At 41.1% G+C, this 16,516-nt stretch overlaps 1 pseudogene; it reads right to left on the bottom strand.

Moving 5' to 3' along the window:
• LOC141607775 (uncharacterized) overlaps nt 1-16,516 on the bottom strand; it is a 152,135-nt pseudogene that overhangs the window by 19,547 nt on the left and 116,072 nt on the right.

The following is a 16,516-nucleotide window of genomic DNA, read 5'->3' as shown; positions in this document are numbered from 1 at the left end:
ACGGTTGATAAGGAAATGGGTAGGGAGGCACTTTGATTTTCTCATCTTGAGGTTGTTGCTCTTGTTGTTGTTGTTGGGGATTTGGAGGTGGTGGTGCTTGCCTTGCTTGGGTTGGGTTTGGAGGGATGAGGTAGGATGGGATTGGTGATAAAAGTCCCCTTCTTGGTGAGATTCTTGGTAGGCCGGTCATTGGTAGGTAGATTGGATCACTTCCTTTCGTTATCCACTTGATCCTTTTATCAACCCCCTCAAGGGTTATCCAATGATGATGAATAAGAAGAAGGTCTTCATTTATCCTTGTACTTCCGGAAAGAGGAGCATACTCATTATTCTCATTGAATTTTGGATTGAAATGCTTTGCAATCTTCGTAATGAGCCCTCCATTAACAATGTGTTTCATCCCATCATCATCACCATTCCTAAACTTTGCCCATTTTTCGAGTAGCACAAGAGGTGCATTGAAGCGGTACCCACCCATTCCTTGGATATTGAGATAAGACTCTATGAACACAAGGTCAAGTTCGTTCACTATTGCCGGATCTCGGCGAGCAAGTAGAGTGCCGGAAAGGAACCGGTAAGTGAGTCTCAAAATAGGATTTTGAATGTGGAAAGCTAGACACTCCTTGATGTACATGAAATCTCGGCCGGTCATGGCCCTCCATAGGGGTGCAACACTATATCTCTTCGGTTTTGATGTCCGGGTAGGCGAGACATCGAGACCAAGCACATTAGCAAATTCCACTAGAGTCATCATTCTTGAAACACTTTCCAACCTAAATTCTATGAATATTGTTCTATTCAAGGTTGTAATCATCAAGAAGCTCAAAAATTCAAGCACAAGGGATCGGTAAGTTTGCTCATGCATGTGGAAAAGGATAGAGAGACCAAACACTTCAAAAAGAGCTTCCATTTGATGATAAATCCCAAGTTTCCTTAAAGTATCATGACATAAAAACTTAGTAGGGAGAATGTTCTTACGAAGAAGCGGGTGGAAAACGAGTTTTTGCACATCATTGACGAATTCAAAATTTGAGAAATCATCAAGCCTTGTAAGATCCACAATTTCTTCATGCTCCCTTTTTAATGTGTTGATATGGGAGATAGAAGAGCTTCCTCTTACCCTTGGTCTTCTCCTATCCCTAAAGGAAGATCCCTTTGGTCGCATTCTTTGATTGTTGAGCTGGAATTTTTGATTTGTTAAAGTATAAAGATGCTCCTTGTGGATTGAATGTTGCCTTTGGAACCCTAGAAAATTGGGGCTTTTTGATTTTGTGGGGTAAGAGAGTGATTGGGATATGCTTTGGAGTCATAAGGAGGTGGGTTTTTATAATACAAGTGGAAGGAAGGGTGATGTGTCACAAATTGTGTGGTGGGGTGTAATAAAATTAGGAAAAATCGTGGTTGATTTACCGTAGGAAGACGAGCGGATTCGAGCATAAAACGCTCGGATTCCAGCATTTCGGGACGAGCTGATTTGAGGGAAGACGCCCGGATTCTGTCACAGTTGATTCTCCAAAAAAATGACGCCGCCAAGACGGGCGTCTCGAGCCCAAGACGCTCGGATTTTCTGAAAGGAGACGGGCGTCTTTTCCCATAGACGGGCGGATTCTGAGAGAGGAACCTTTCTTGAAATGCGCTGGCAAAAAGACGGGCGTCTTTCTGCAAAGACGAGCGTCTTCTCTGCTGGGACGCTCGGATTCTTCGACAGTCCCAAAATTTCAATTTCACAGCCTAAATGGACGGACGGATTCTGCTAAAGATGCCCGGATTCCCGCAGGACGGGCGGATTCCAAGGAAGACGCTCGGGTTCCTTACTTGGGGATTTTCCTTTGATTTCCTTCCCTTTCATAAATGCTTCCCCACACTTGAAGATTGGTTCCTTCCTTCATTCAAAATTCGTTAGTGACCCTCCCTCACTTACTCTCATGGAAAGAGTTTATGTTTATAATTAAAGGAATGCAATAAAATTATAAATACAAGTTAGAGGGTTAGTATATTTACAAGTGGTGGTTTAGGGAGGACTCCACCAAACTCTCCCTTTTGATGATTCTTTCAAGGATGAGAAGACCCGAGGTAGGTGACCTCGACCTCTCCAATAAACGCTCCCTCATAGTATGGCTTCAATCTTTGACCATTGACCTTGAACTTGCTTCCATCTTCCGCCTTGATTTCAAATTCCCCATATTTTCCAACTTCGGTTATCACATAGGGACCCATCCATCTAGAGTTCAATTTTCTCGGAAAGAGTCGGTAGCGGGAATTGAATAGAAGGACTTTATCCCCTTTGTGCAAGGCTTTTTACTTAATCCTCTTATCATGGAGCAATCTTGTCCTTTCCTTGTAGATTTTGGCATTCTCATAGGATTGTAGTCGGAATTCCTCCAACTCTTGAATTTGAATCATCCTCTTTTGACCACTTAATTTGAGATCAAGGTTAAGTGCTCGGATTGCCCAAAAAGCTTTGTACTCCAATTCGATTGGCAAGTGGCATGCTTTTCCATAAACAAGCTTGTAAGGGGAGGCTCCGATGGGAGTCTTATAGGCCATCCTATAAGCCCAAAGAGAGTCATCAAGCTTTGTGCTCCAATCTTTTCGGGTCTTATTCACAACTTTCTCAAGGATTTGCTTGATCTCTCTATTCGAAACTTCAACTTGACCGCTCGTTTGAGGATGATATCCCAAGCCGGTTCTATGTTGAACACCATATTTGGTGATGCGATCCCGCTAAGTGTTCACAAATTAAGATGTGGTCGTTGGTCACGGTCGAATCAAAACACAATTTATAGCTTAACAAGCAACTCTACAATTAGTAAAGAGGCAAGTAAAGGTCGGATCCCAAGGGACGGGAGTTGAAATGAGATTTCTATTGTAACTAGTGGTGTCTAAGGGGTGTCACAAATTGGGTTGATGTAGAAGGTTACTAAACTAAAATAACAATGAAAATAAACAAGCAAGATGAATTAAAAGGGGTGTAAACAATTGATTAAAGGCACTAGGGTGTCATGGGGTCATAGGGGAATCATGGGATATGATCATACAAACATGTTCTCAAATTATAAGCAAGCAATTATTGTTATGATGGATTGAGTTGGGTTATATCTTACAATCCTAGGAAAGTTTGGGTCCCGGAGCCGAATCGATTAGATTGTACAACACCTACAAGTCGACTTAATCTTCCCTACTCAACAACATGCATGGTCTAATGAGACTCGAGTTGGGTTATGTCTTACAAGTCTCATTGAAAAGATAGGAGATGATAGTAAATGCAAGGATTCATAGGCTTAGCATTTCATCAAATATAACATGTGCATGAGTTGAGATCAAAACAAGCAAGCAAATAAAACATGAAAGCATATTAATTTAAGCATGAATCATTCCCCATGTTGGTTTCCCCTAATCACCCATTAACCCTAGCTAAGAGACTACTCACTCATTATCATGTTGATCATGCTAGCAAGGTTGTCAATCATACTAACAATATGAAACATGATGAATAAATGAAAGTAATTAACAATAATTAAAAAGGGATTAAGAGATTATACCTACTAATGATTCCAATAATAAAGCAAGAATAATAGAAGTACTTGAATGCTAGATTGAGAGGTTGTCAATCTCCCAATAATAACCCAAATAATCTTCAATTACCCAAAATAAAGGATGAACAAAAGAGAGATTAAAGAACTAAAACTTGGATTAAAACTTGATTAATACTTGATTACAATATTAAAGAGAGATTTGATTGATATTAACTACACTAATTATTGATAAGAAGAACATGCTCCTCTAATTAGCCTAATGGGGTATTTATAGTGAAAATTAGGGAGGATGCATTAGGGTTAACTAAGGGCTAAACTAGTAATTACACTTTTTAAGTTGAGCAAGGAGGACCCGGTATTTTCTGAGAGAAGGGCTTCTCTTTTCGTAGCTTGAAGAAGACAACCCGTGCTGTGAAGAAATCCGGGCGGAATAAGGTCGGGACGGCCGGATTTGGGCGGTGGAATCCGAGCAGATTCTGGGGAATCCGGACGGATTGTTTAGGGGGAATCCGAGCGGATTCAGGCACGGGACGCTCGGATTGTGCAGAGGCTGGACGGGCGGATTGCTGGCAATCCGCTCGGATTGTCAGTCAGCATAGTAACTTCTTCTTTTCTTCCCTTTTCTTCATAAATTCCTTGTGGATTTCCTTGGGGACTCAAGGATCTTTCCTCGACATTGCTCTTCTACTATGATATGTACAAAGGCCTTCTAATCTTGTCTCTCCTTGATGCTTGGTCATTGAATTTGATCAATTTAGTCTCGTTTTGCCATGAAAATGCAAGATTCTTACTCCTTTCCTACCAAGGGATCAAAATCTCAAAGAATATGCAAAACAAAGAACTAAAGATAAGAAATGACCCAAATAAGCACTAAAAAGCATGGAAACAAGGCTAATTTGGGGGTTAAATATGCGCCAATTATGGTCACATCAAATATCCCCAAACCGAACCTTTGCTCGTATCGAGTAAAGAGGTGACAAAGACTAGGACCAATACTAACCTATCCTAATAATATAGCCGATATGAGACAATTAGCGGGTCTCACTCCGCCCCTTCAACTCACAACAAGACAACCATGAGGTAGGATGCCTTCTTGCAAGGCAAGGTGGGTCTTGCCAAAATGGCGACACATCCAAACATTAAGCACACAAAAACACATAATGGATGCATCTACAAAAGAATAGCCACTCCCTCATCAAGTGGCGGAAATTATCTACAAGGGAAGCAATTCAAGGGTACACAATCCTTCATAGATGCAATTTGTTCAAACTACTAAGCCTAGAAGGATACCAATAAATCACCTCCAAGTTGTGTCAAGCTAGGGTACCTTTGTCCTCAATCGTTAAATGCTTTTGTCAAGAGTAGACTCCCTATGGTGTTAGAAACACTGGAGGATCGCGGAATTCCCTCTCTTGCCAAGACAAGAAGATGGGTCGTCCCCTCTCTACCATGCACAAAAATGGATATGATGGATAAAGGGATCAATAGATATTTGAGTTTCACTTTTGGGAGTTCGCTTTTGTTTTTCCCCCCAATTTCTTGTGGCATTTGACATTTGAGAACACTTTCTTTGCCATTTCTTTTTGATTTTTGGCATTTCGATACTTGACAACCTTTTTGCATTTCTTTTTGAACATTTTCAAAGTCACCCCAATTAGTAACGAGGGTGCCTTGTATTTGAAGCTTAGGAGTTCTATTTTTGCTCCTCTTTTCATTTGATGCATTTTAGCAAACTTTCTTTCACTTTTCATTTCATTGAACTCAAATTGATTTCTTTTTGTGCCCATTCCCTTTTGTTGACAAAAATGTGGTAGAACATGGATGATGGATGTATGGGTTCATGGTTTCAATGGTCACCTTGGAATAAACGGTAGCCAAGGAGTTATCACACCACAAGGTACTCTTGACTAGGCCTTAATCCATGGGTCAAAGGATACTAGCATGACACATCCTAGGGTGTTTTACAAGTATTCTAACAAGCAAAGTCTTAAGAAGAAAAGGCATCTACTACGGCCTATATACACTTGTCAAACTTCCCAAATAGACGGTTTCGCAAAATTTTTCTATCATGCAACTACATGCCATGATGCAACTAGCATATAAACATCCTAATGCATATGATTCTACCAACTAATATGCCATATAAACTAAATGCAAGTCCTAAATTCACATTGTTATACCGCATCAATCAAAATAAAGCCACATAGTCATTAACATAAAGAGGAAAAAGGAGATTGGAAAGATCATACCATGCGGTCTTCAATATCCTCATGTCTCGGATGTGGCGTAGTCAATCAATGTGAACAAGGATAAAACAAACACAATATATACAAGACAATATATACAAAGGAAATGAACTTGTTTTTGGGTTTTCAATTTTTTCAATTTTTATGATTTTTGAAATTTTTCAATTTTTATGGGTTTTTGAGTAAGAGTTAAATGTTAGAATTCCCATCCCCACACTAATATGGGCATTGTCCTCAATGGCCAAAATGATGGAAATTATGCAAAGATGATGCATGATTTCTATACTAAATGCAATTCTATACTAAGCTACACTACATGATGCATGGTTTTTGTTATGACGGAGAGGATAATTTAGATTACCTCCCGTTGCGTATGCATTAACTTCCCCAAACCGAGTGAGACACTATTGCTAATGTCCAAGGATGGGTATAGTTCATGCATACACTATGCTATGCATGAAACTAGTTTGTCATTTTGGATTTTACAAATGGGAACAATAAAATAAGAACACCTCAATGGTACCGAGGTGTAAGTCCTTTGATGTTGCTAGGACTAAGCCAACAATGATCAAAATGAAATAAAATACAAAGAGATATAGACAAAAACTTCTTTTCATGAAAAAGAAAGATAAAGAGGAGAGATGAGAGAACTTCACTTGAACTTAGGTGGCCGCTCATGCTTGCTCCACCTAGTGATGAAGTAGTCTCCTAGGCATCCGCATCATCTCCCTCTATATCGCTATCCCAAATATCCTTTGAAGCATCACTTAAACTTGGATCCATGAATTCATCTTCACTCTCAAGCTTCACCGTATCACCTCCACAAGAATCGCCACTCTCCTCCCCTTTGCGACCGTTCGCCCCTTCATTGGCCTTCTCCGAGTTGGGAAAGAGTAATTCCATTTGAGCCCATGAGGGGAAAGCTCCTTCCTCACTAATCCGTCCTTTTTGAGCCATCTCAAGGTATTGGGGGTAAAGAGCATAATAAGTGTCCACGGAGGTCTCATATTGACGGTAGTGTAAGTGTTGCAAAATTCCCGTGACAAAGTCGTCACGGGGGAGGATGAAGGGATTTGGATGGTTATATGGTTGGTAGGGAAAGGGGTAAGGAGGCACTTTTATCTTCTCATTTTGAGTTTGTTGTTCTTGTTGTTGTGGTGGTGGATTTTGTGGTGGTGGAGTTTGCCTTGTTTGACTTGGGATGAGGTAGGAGGGCATTGGGGACAAGCTTCCTCTTCTTGGGGAGATCCGTGGTAGATCGGTTATTGGGAGATAGATAGGATCGCTACCTTTTGTCAACCACTTTATCCTCTTATCGACCCCCTCAAGGGTTATCCAATGGTGTTGGACGACAAGGAGGTCTTCATTAATTCTCGTGCTCCCCGTAAGTGGAGTGTATTCATTGTTCTCATTGAACCTTGGGTTAAAGTGCTTTGCAAGTCTAGTTATGAGTCCACCATTCACTATGTGCTTCATTCCATCATCATCCCCATTTCTAAACCTTGCCCACTTCTCTAGCAAAACTAGAGGTGCATTGAAGTGATACCTATCTCTCCCTTGAATGTTAAGGTATGATTTCATAAATACAAGGTCAAATTGGTTGACGATGGCCGGATCTCGGCGGGCGAAGAGAGTACCCGAAAGAAATCGATATGTAAGCCTCAAGATCGGGTTTTGGATGTGAAAAGCAAGGCATTCCTTGGTAAGAATGAAATCCCGGCCCGTCATGGCCCTCCACAATGGTGCAACATTATACTTTTTGGGCTTTGATGTTCGGGTAGGCGAAACATCAAGTCCGAACACATTGGCAAACTCGACAAGGGTCATCATCCTAGAAACATTTTCCAACCTAAACTCTATGCATATCACTTTGTTTACGGTTGTAATCTTCAAAAAGCTTAAGAATTCTAGCACAAGGGACCGATAGGTTGGTTCATACATGCGAAAGAGAGTTGAAAGACCAAAAACCTCAAAGAGTGCTTCTACTTGATGAAAAATCCCAAGCTTTCTTAAGGTAGCATGACAAAGAAGTTTGGTGGGAAGAATATTCTTACTTAAGAGTCGGTGGAAGACCAATCGCTGCACATCATCAAGGAATTCTACATTCGAGAAATCATCGAGCCTTGTGAGATCTACAATCTCCACATGTTCCCTTCTAATGGTGTTGAGATGTGAGGTAGAGGAACTTCCCACCATCCTTGGTCTTCTTGCACTTCTAAAGGAGGATCTCCTTGGTGCCATTCTTGCTTCATTTGTTGGGTTCTTCTGATTTGAAGATTGTTAAGGATGTTCCTTGTTGATTGAGAATTGGAAACCCTAGGAAATTGGGGATTTTTAATTTTGAGGGTAAAGAGAGTGATTTGGATATGTATGGGAGTCATAAGGAGGTGGGTTTTATAGGGTAAGTGGAAGGAATAGTGATGTGTCAAAGTATGTGTGGTGGGGGGGTATTTTAATTAGGAAGAAGTCGGGTCAAGACGCAGTGAGAAGACGAGCGGATTCAAGGTGAAGACGCTCGGATTCTTGCTTCACGGGACGGGCGGATTCTTCACAATCCGCTCGGATTTTGCCACAGAGGAAAATCCCAAAATTTTGATGCCACAAGACGGGCGTCCCGAGCATAAGACGCTCGGATTCTTTCAAGGTCGGACGGGCGTCTTTTTGAGAAGACGGGCGGATTCTAGTACAGAGATTTTCCTTGAAATGTATAGGTGAAAAGACGGGCGTCTTTCTTCAGATCCGGCCGGATTCCTCAAGACGTACGGATTCTTCACAGGACGCTCGGATTCGACCTCAGTCCAGAAATCTTCAATTTCTCAGCGTAGCTGGACGTACGGTTTCTCCCCTATACGCCCGGATTCTGACAAGACGGCCGGATTCTCTGGAATCCGCACGGATTCTGGCTGCGAGTTTTGACTTCTTCTCCTGTTTTAGATGCATCCCCACACTTGGGCATTTGTCCCTTCCTTCATTCAAAAACTCATTAGTGACCCTCCCTCACTTACGCTCATGAAAAGAGTCTATGCTACTTATTAAAACAAATGCAATAAATAAATACAAGTTAGAGGGTTAGTATATTTACAAATGGTGGTTTAGGGAGGACTCCACCAAACTCTCCCTTAGATGGTCCTTTCAAGGGGAAGGAGGCCCGAGGTAGGTAGCCTCGACTTCTCCAACAAACGCTCCTTCATAGTAGGGCTTCAACCTTTGACCATTTACCTTGAATTTGCTTCCATCTTCCGCCTTGAGTTCGAAATCTCCATATTTTCCAACTTCGGTTATCACATAGGGACCCATCCATCTAGAGTTCAACTTTCCCAGAAAGAGTCGGTAGCGGGAATTGAATAGAAGGACTTTGTCTCCCTTGTGCACGGCCTTTTGTCGAATTCTTTTGTCATGAAGCAATTTTGTTCTTTCTTTGTAAATCTTCGCATTCTCATAGGATTGTAGTCGGAATTCTTCCAACTCTTGGATTTGAATCATCCTCCTTTGACCGCTCAATTTGAGATCAAGATTGAGTGCTCGGATTGCCCAATAAGCTTTGTACTCCAATTCAATTGGCAAATGACATGCTTTTCCATATACAAGCTTGTAGGGGGAGGCTCCTATGGGAGTCTTGTAGGCCGTCCTATAAGCCCAAAGAGCATCATCAAGCTTTGTGCTCCAATCTTTCCGAGTCTTGTTCACAACTTTTTCAAGGATTTGCTTGATCTCTCTATTTGAAATTTCCACTTGACCGCTTGTTTGAGGATGGTATCCCAAGCCGGTTCGATGTTGAACACCATATTTGGTCAAAAGGGATGCAAGCTTTTTCTCATGGAAATGTGTTCCTCCATCACTAATGATTGCTCTAGGAACTCCAAATCTTGGGAAAATTATCTTCTTGAAAAGCTTGGTGACCGTTTTCGCATCATCATTTGGGGTGGCAATTGCCTCCACCCACTTTGAGACATAATCGACGGCCACAAGGATGTACTTATTCCCATTGGATGTCACAAAGGGTCCTTGGTATTCAATTCCCCAAACATCGAAGATCTCTACCTCTAGAATGCCCCTTTGTGGCATTTCGTTCCTCCAAGATATATTCCCCGTTCTTTGACAAGCATCGCAATGAATGATGAATTCTCTTGTATCTTGAAACATTGTAGGCCAATAGAAGCCCGATTGGAGAATTTTTGCAACGGTTCTCCTTGCTCCATGGTGCCCACCGTAGGGTGATGAATGACATCCTTCCAAGATTCCTTGGATTTCCCATTGAGGGATGCATCTCCGGTAGAACCCATCACTACACTCCTTGTAGAGGTTTGGGTCATCCCAAAAGTACCTCTTCACTTCGAATAGGAATCTCTTCCTTTGGTTGTGGTTCAAGTTTGGAGGGAGCACTTTTCCAACAATATAATTGGCATAATCGGCAAACCATGGGGTGATGTGCCTTTCAAGTTGTGTTTGAATAGCCATCAAAATATCATCGGGAAATGAGTCATTGATCGGGGTTTCTCCATTCTCATCATGAAACCGGATCCTTGACAAGTGATCCGCCACTACATTCTCGGCTCCTTTCTTGTCTCTTATTTCCAAGTCAAATTCTTGAAGAAGCAAAATCCATCTCAACAATCTTGGTTTTGCCTCCTTCTTTATCAAGAGATGTCAAAGAGCACGGTGATCCGAAAATACAATCACCTTGGATCCAAGCAAGTATGAACGGAATTTATCCAAAGCATATACAATGGCAAGAAGCTCCTTTTCGGTTGTATCATAATTCACTTGAGAAGGGTCGAGGGTTTTGCTTATGTAATAGATGGCATGAAGAGCTCTCCCTACCCGTTGGCCAAGAACCGCTCCAACGGCGTAGTTGCTAGCATCACACATAATCTCGAAGGGTAACTCCCAATTCGGGGGTTGAATGAGTGGTGCCGAGATTAATGCTTCTTTGATTCTATTAAAAGCTTCAACACACTCGTCAGTAAATTGGAATTGGGCATCTTTAAGCAAAAGTTGAGTGAGGGGTTTTGCTATTTTCGAAAAATCTTTTATAAAACGACGATAAAAACCCGTGTGACCGAGAAAACTTCTCACCCCTCTAACATTCACGGGAGGTGGGAGTTTTTCTATCACCTCAACTTTAGCTTTATCGACCTCGATGCCCTTTTCCGAAATCAAGTGACCCAAAACAATTCCTTCATTGACCATGAAATGACACTTTTCCCAATTTAAAACAAGGCTAACATCTTCACATTTTTGCAATACAAGAGAAAGATTATGCAAGCATGAGTCAAAGTCCTTTCCATAAACACTAAAATCATCCATAAAAACTTCCATTATGGTCTCTAAGTAATCGGAGAAGACACTCATCATGCATCTTTGGAAAGTGGCGGGGGCATTACATAATTCAAAAGGCATCCTCCTATATGCAAAAGTGCCATAAGGGCATGTGAAGGTGGTCTTATGTTGGTCATCCGGGTGTATAGGGATTTGGAAGAATCCCGAATACCCGTCAAGGTAGCAAAAGAATTTGTTAGAGGCTAACCTCTCAAGCATTTGGTCAATGAATGGTAAGGGGAAGTGATCTTTCCTTGTTGCGGAGTTTAATTTCCGGTAGTCAATGCACATACGCCACCCGGTGATCATTCTTGTGGGTATTAATTCATTCTTTTCATTTGTCACTACCGTGGTACCTCCTTTCTTAGGTACCACTTGAACGGGGCTAACCCACAAAGAATCCGATATGGGATATATGATTCCCGCATCAAGTAATTTCATGACCTCTCCTTTGACAACTTCTTGCATGTGGGGGTTCAATCTTCTTTGGGGTTGAATGGTAGGTCTATGGTCGTCCTCTAGATGAATTCTATGCATGCAAAAGTCGGGACTTATCCCCTTAAGGTCATCTAGACTATAACCTATAGCCTTCTCATGTTGTTCCAACACATCAAGCAATTTTCCCAATTGGTCATCATCAAGTCTTTCATTAACAATCACGGGTTTGGTCTTTGATTCATCAAGGTAAGCATATTTCAAATTTGGAGGAAGGGGTTTAAAAGTAGGAGTTTGTACCTTACTTTCTTCTTTTGGAGTTTCATTGAGGATTTGCTCCATCTCCATTAGACATTCCATTCTCATAGCATACTCAACTTCACTTTCATCAACCTCATCATATTCAAATCCCATGATGGGTTCTTCTTACTCTTGAGTTTGTAAAATATCCTCTAGGATGGATTGCTCATCCTCTATGGGTTGACATGCTTCTACTAGAATATTATGCACCAACTCGAATTGTGCATGAGTAAGTTCCTTGTTAGCTAGAGCGGCCTCAAAGAGATCCACCTCCAACTCCCAATACATGCTCTTAGCCTTACTTGCTTCTAAGGCTTCTAGTGCTTGCATGGAATCCTTGAAGTAAGGGATACTCAAGTGGTCCTCTACAGAACAGTCTATCAAATCCATCTCGCAAAATATCAAACAACTCGAAAAAATGATTAGAACAAACCTTGAGGATTTTTACTTCCTCAAGGCGAAGAAAGACACAACTAATAACAAAAAGGAAATCTAAGTCAAACAAACACCGTCCCCGGCAACGGCGCTATTTTTGATGCGATCCCGCTAAGTGTTCACAAATTAAGATGTGGTCGTTGGTCACGGTCGAATCAAAACACAATTTATAGCTTAACAAGCAACTCTACAATTAGTAAAGAGGCAAGTAAAGGTCGGATCCCAAGGGACGGGAGTTGAAATGAGATTTCTATTGTAACTAGTGGTGTCTAAGGGGTGTCACAAATTGGGTTGATGTAGAAGGTTACTAAACTAAAATAACAATGAAAATAAACAAGCAAGATGAATTAAAAGGGGTGTAAACAATTGATTAAAGGCACTAGGGTGTCATGGGGTCATAGGGGAATCATGGGATATGATCATACAAACATGTTCTCAAATTATAAGCAAGCAATTATTGTTATGATGGATTGAGTTGGGTTATATCTTACAATCCTAGGAAAGTTTGGGTCCCTGAGCCGAATCGATTAGATTGTACAACACCTACAAGTCGACTTAATCTTCCCTACTCAACAACATCCATGGTCTAATGAGACTCGAGTTGGGTTATCTCTTACAAGTCTCATTGAAAAGATAGGAGATGATAGTAAATGCAAGGATTCATAGGCTTAGCATTTCATCAAATATAACATGTGCATGAGTTGAGATCAAAACAAGCAAGCAAATAAAACATGAAAGCATATTAATTTAAGCATGAATCATTCCCCATGTTGGTTTCCCCTAATCACCCATTAACCCTAGCTAAGAGACTACTCACTCATTATCATGTTGATCATGCTAGCAAGGTTGTCAATCATACTAACAATATGAAACATGATGAATAAATGAAAGTAATTAACAATAATTAAAAAGGGATTAAGAGATTATACCTACTAATGATTCAAATAATAAAGCAAGAATAATAGAAGTACTTGAATGCTAGATTGAGAGGTTGTCAATCTCCCAATAATAACCCAAATAATCTTCAATTACCCAAAATAAAGGATGAACAAAAGAGAGATTAAAGAACTAAAACTTGGATTAAAACTTGATTAATACTTAATTACAATATTAAAGAGAGATTTGATTGATATTGACTACACTAATTATTGATAAGAAGAACATGCTCCTCTAATTAGCCTAATGGGGTATTTATAGTGAAAATTAGGGAGGATGCATTAGGGTTAACTAAAAATTTGAACTAGTAATTACACTTTTTAAGTTGAGCAAGGAGGACCCGGTATTTTCTGAGAGAAGGGCTTCTCTTTTCGTAGCTTGAAGAAGACAACCCGTGCTGAGAAGAAATCCGGGCGGAATAAGGTCGGGACGGCCGGATTTGGGCGGTGGAATCCGAGCGGATTCTGGGGAATCCGGACGGATTGTTGAGGGGGAATCCGAGCGGATTCAGGCACGGGACGCTCGGATTGTGCAGAGGCTGGACGGGCGGATTGCTGGCAATCCGCTCGGATTGTCAGTCAGCATAGTAACTTCTTCTTTTCTTCCCTTTTCTTCATAAATTCCTTGGGGATTTCCTTGGGGACTCAAGGATCTTTCGTCGACATTGCTCTTCTACTATGATATGTACAAAGGCCTTCTAATCTTGTCTCTCCTTGATGCTTAGTCTTTGAATTTGATCAATTTAGTCTCGTTTTGCCATGAAAATGCAAGATTCTTACTCCTTTCCTACCAAGGGATCAAAATCTCAAAGAATATGCAAAACAAAGAACTAAAGATAAGAAATGACCCAAATAAGCACTAAAAAGCATGGAAACAAGGCTAATTCGGGGGTTAAATATGCGCCAATTATGGTCACATCATTTGGTCAAAAGAGATGCGAGCTTCTTTTCATGAAAATGCGTTCCTACATCACTTATGATTGCTCTAGGAACTCCAAATCGTGGGAAGATTATTTTCTTGAAGAGCTTGGTGACCGTTTTTGCATCATCGTTTGGAGTGGCAATTGCCTCCACCCACTTTGAGATGTAGTCTATGGCCACAAGGATATACTTATTCCCATTGGATGTCACAAACGGTCCTTGGTAGTCGATCCCCCAAACATCGAAGATCTCCACCTCTAGAATGCCCCTTTGTGGCATTTCGTTCCTCCACAAGATATTCCCCGTTATTTGACAAGCATCACAATGAATGATGAATTCCCTTGTGTCTTGAAACATTGTAGGCCAATAGAAGCCCGATTTAAGAATTTTTGCAATGGTCCTCCTCGCTCCATGGTGCCCACCGTAGGTTGATGAGTGACACCCTTCCAAGATTCCTTGGACTTCCCATTGAGGGATGCATCTCCGGTAGATCCCATCACTACACTCCTTGTAGAGGTTTGGGTCATCCCAAAAGTACCTCTTTACTTCGAATAGGAACCTCTTTCTTTGGTTGTGGTTCAAATTTGAGGGAGTACTCTTCCAACAATATAGTTGGCATAATCGGAAAACCATGGGGTGATGTGCCTTTCAAGTTGTGTTTGAATGGCCATCAAAATATCGTCGGTAAATGTGTCATTGATCGGTGTTTCTCCTTGGTTTTGCCTCCTTCTTTATCAAGAGATGTTGGAGAGCACGGTGATCCGAAAAGACAACCACCTTGGATCCAAGTAAGTAGGAACGGAATTTTTCCAAAGCATAGACAATGGCAAGAAGCTCTTTCTCGGTGGTATCATAGTTCACTTGGGAGGGATCAAGAGTCTTGATTATATAATAGATAGCATGAAGAGCCCTTCCTACCCGTTGGCCAAGAACCGCTCCAACGGCGTAGTTACTAGCATCACACATAATCTCGAATAGTAGTTCCCAATTTGGAGGTTGAATGATTGGTGCCGAGATTAGTGCTTCCTTGATTCTATTAAAGGCTTCAACACACTCGTCAGTGAAATGGAATTGGGCATCTTTAAGCAAGAGTTGAGTGAGGGGTTTCGCTATTTTTGAAAAATCTTTTATAAAACGGCGATAAAAACCCGCGTGACCGAGAAAACTTCTCACCCCTCTAACATTCACGGGAGGTGGGAGTTTCTCTATCACCTCAACCTTAGCTTCATCGACCTCGATGCCCTTTTCCAAAATTAAATGACCCAAAACAATTCCTTCATTGACCATGAAGTGACACTTTTCCCAATTTAAAACAAGACTAACATCTTCACATTTTTGCAATACAAGAGAAAGATTATGCAAACATGAGTCGGAGAAGACACTCATCATGCATCTTTGGAAAGTGGCGGGGGCATTACATAAACCAAAAGGCATCCTCCTATATGCAAAAGTACCATAAGGGCATGTGAAGGTGGTCTTATGTTGGTCATCCGGGTGTATAGGGATTTGGAAGAATCCAGAATACCCGTCAAGGTAACAAAAGAATTTGTTGGCGGCTAACCTCTCAAGCATTTGGTCAATGAATGGTAGGGGGAAATGATCCTTTCTTGTTGCAGAATTCAATTTTCGATAGTCAATACACATACGCCAACCGATGATCTTCCTTGTGGGTATTAGCTCATTCTTTTCGTTTGTCACCACCGTGGTACCTCCTTTATTAGGTACCACTTGAACGGGGCTAACCCACAAAGAATCCGATATGGGATATATGATTCCCGCATCAAGTAATTTCATAACCTCTCCTTTGACAACTTCTTGCATGTGGGGGTTTAATCTTCTTTGAGGTTGAATGATAGGTCTATGGTCCTCCTCTAGATGAATTCTATGCATGCAAAAGTTGGGACTTATCCCCTTAAGGTCATCTAGACTATAACCTATAGCCTTTTCATGTTGTTTCAACACATCAAGCAATTTTCCCAATTGGTTCTCATCAAGTCTATCATTAACAATCACGGGTTTGGTCTTTGATTCATCAAGGTAAGCATATTTCAAATTTGGGGGAAGGGGTTTTAGAGTAGGGGTTTGTACCTCACTTTCCTCCTTTGAAGGTTCATTGAGAATTTGCTCCATCTCCATTAGACATTCCATTCTCATGGCATATTCAACTTGTTCTTCATTCTCATCAATCTCATCACCTTCGAATTCCATGACGAATTCCTCTTGCTCTTGAGCTTGTAAGATGTCTTCTAGGATGGATTGCTCATCTTCTATAGGTTGACATGCTTCCACAAGGATGTTATGCACTAATTCGGATTGTGCATGACTAAGTTCTTTGTTAGCTAGAGCGGCCTCAAAAAGATCTACCTCCAATTCCCAATAAATATTTTTA

This window comes from Silene latifolia, chromosome 10, assembly GCF_048544455.1.
Source record: "Silene latifolia isolate original U9 population chromosome 10, ASM4854445v1, whole genome shotgun sequence".
Taxonomy (NCBI): Eukaryota; Viridiplantae; Streptophyta; class Magnoliopsida; order Caryophyllales; family Caryophyllaceae; genus Silene; species Silene latifolia.
This window is presented reverse-complemented; position numbering and strand designations above follow the sequence as displayed.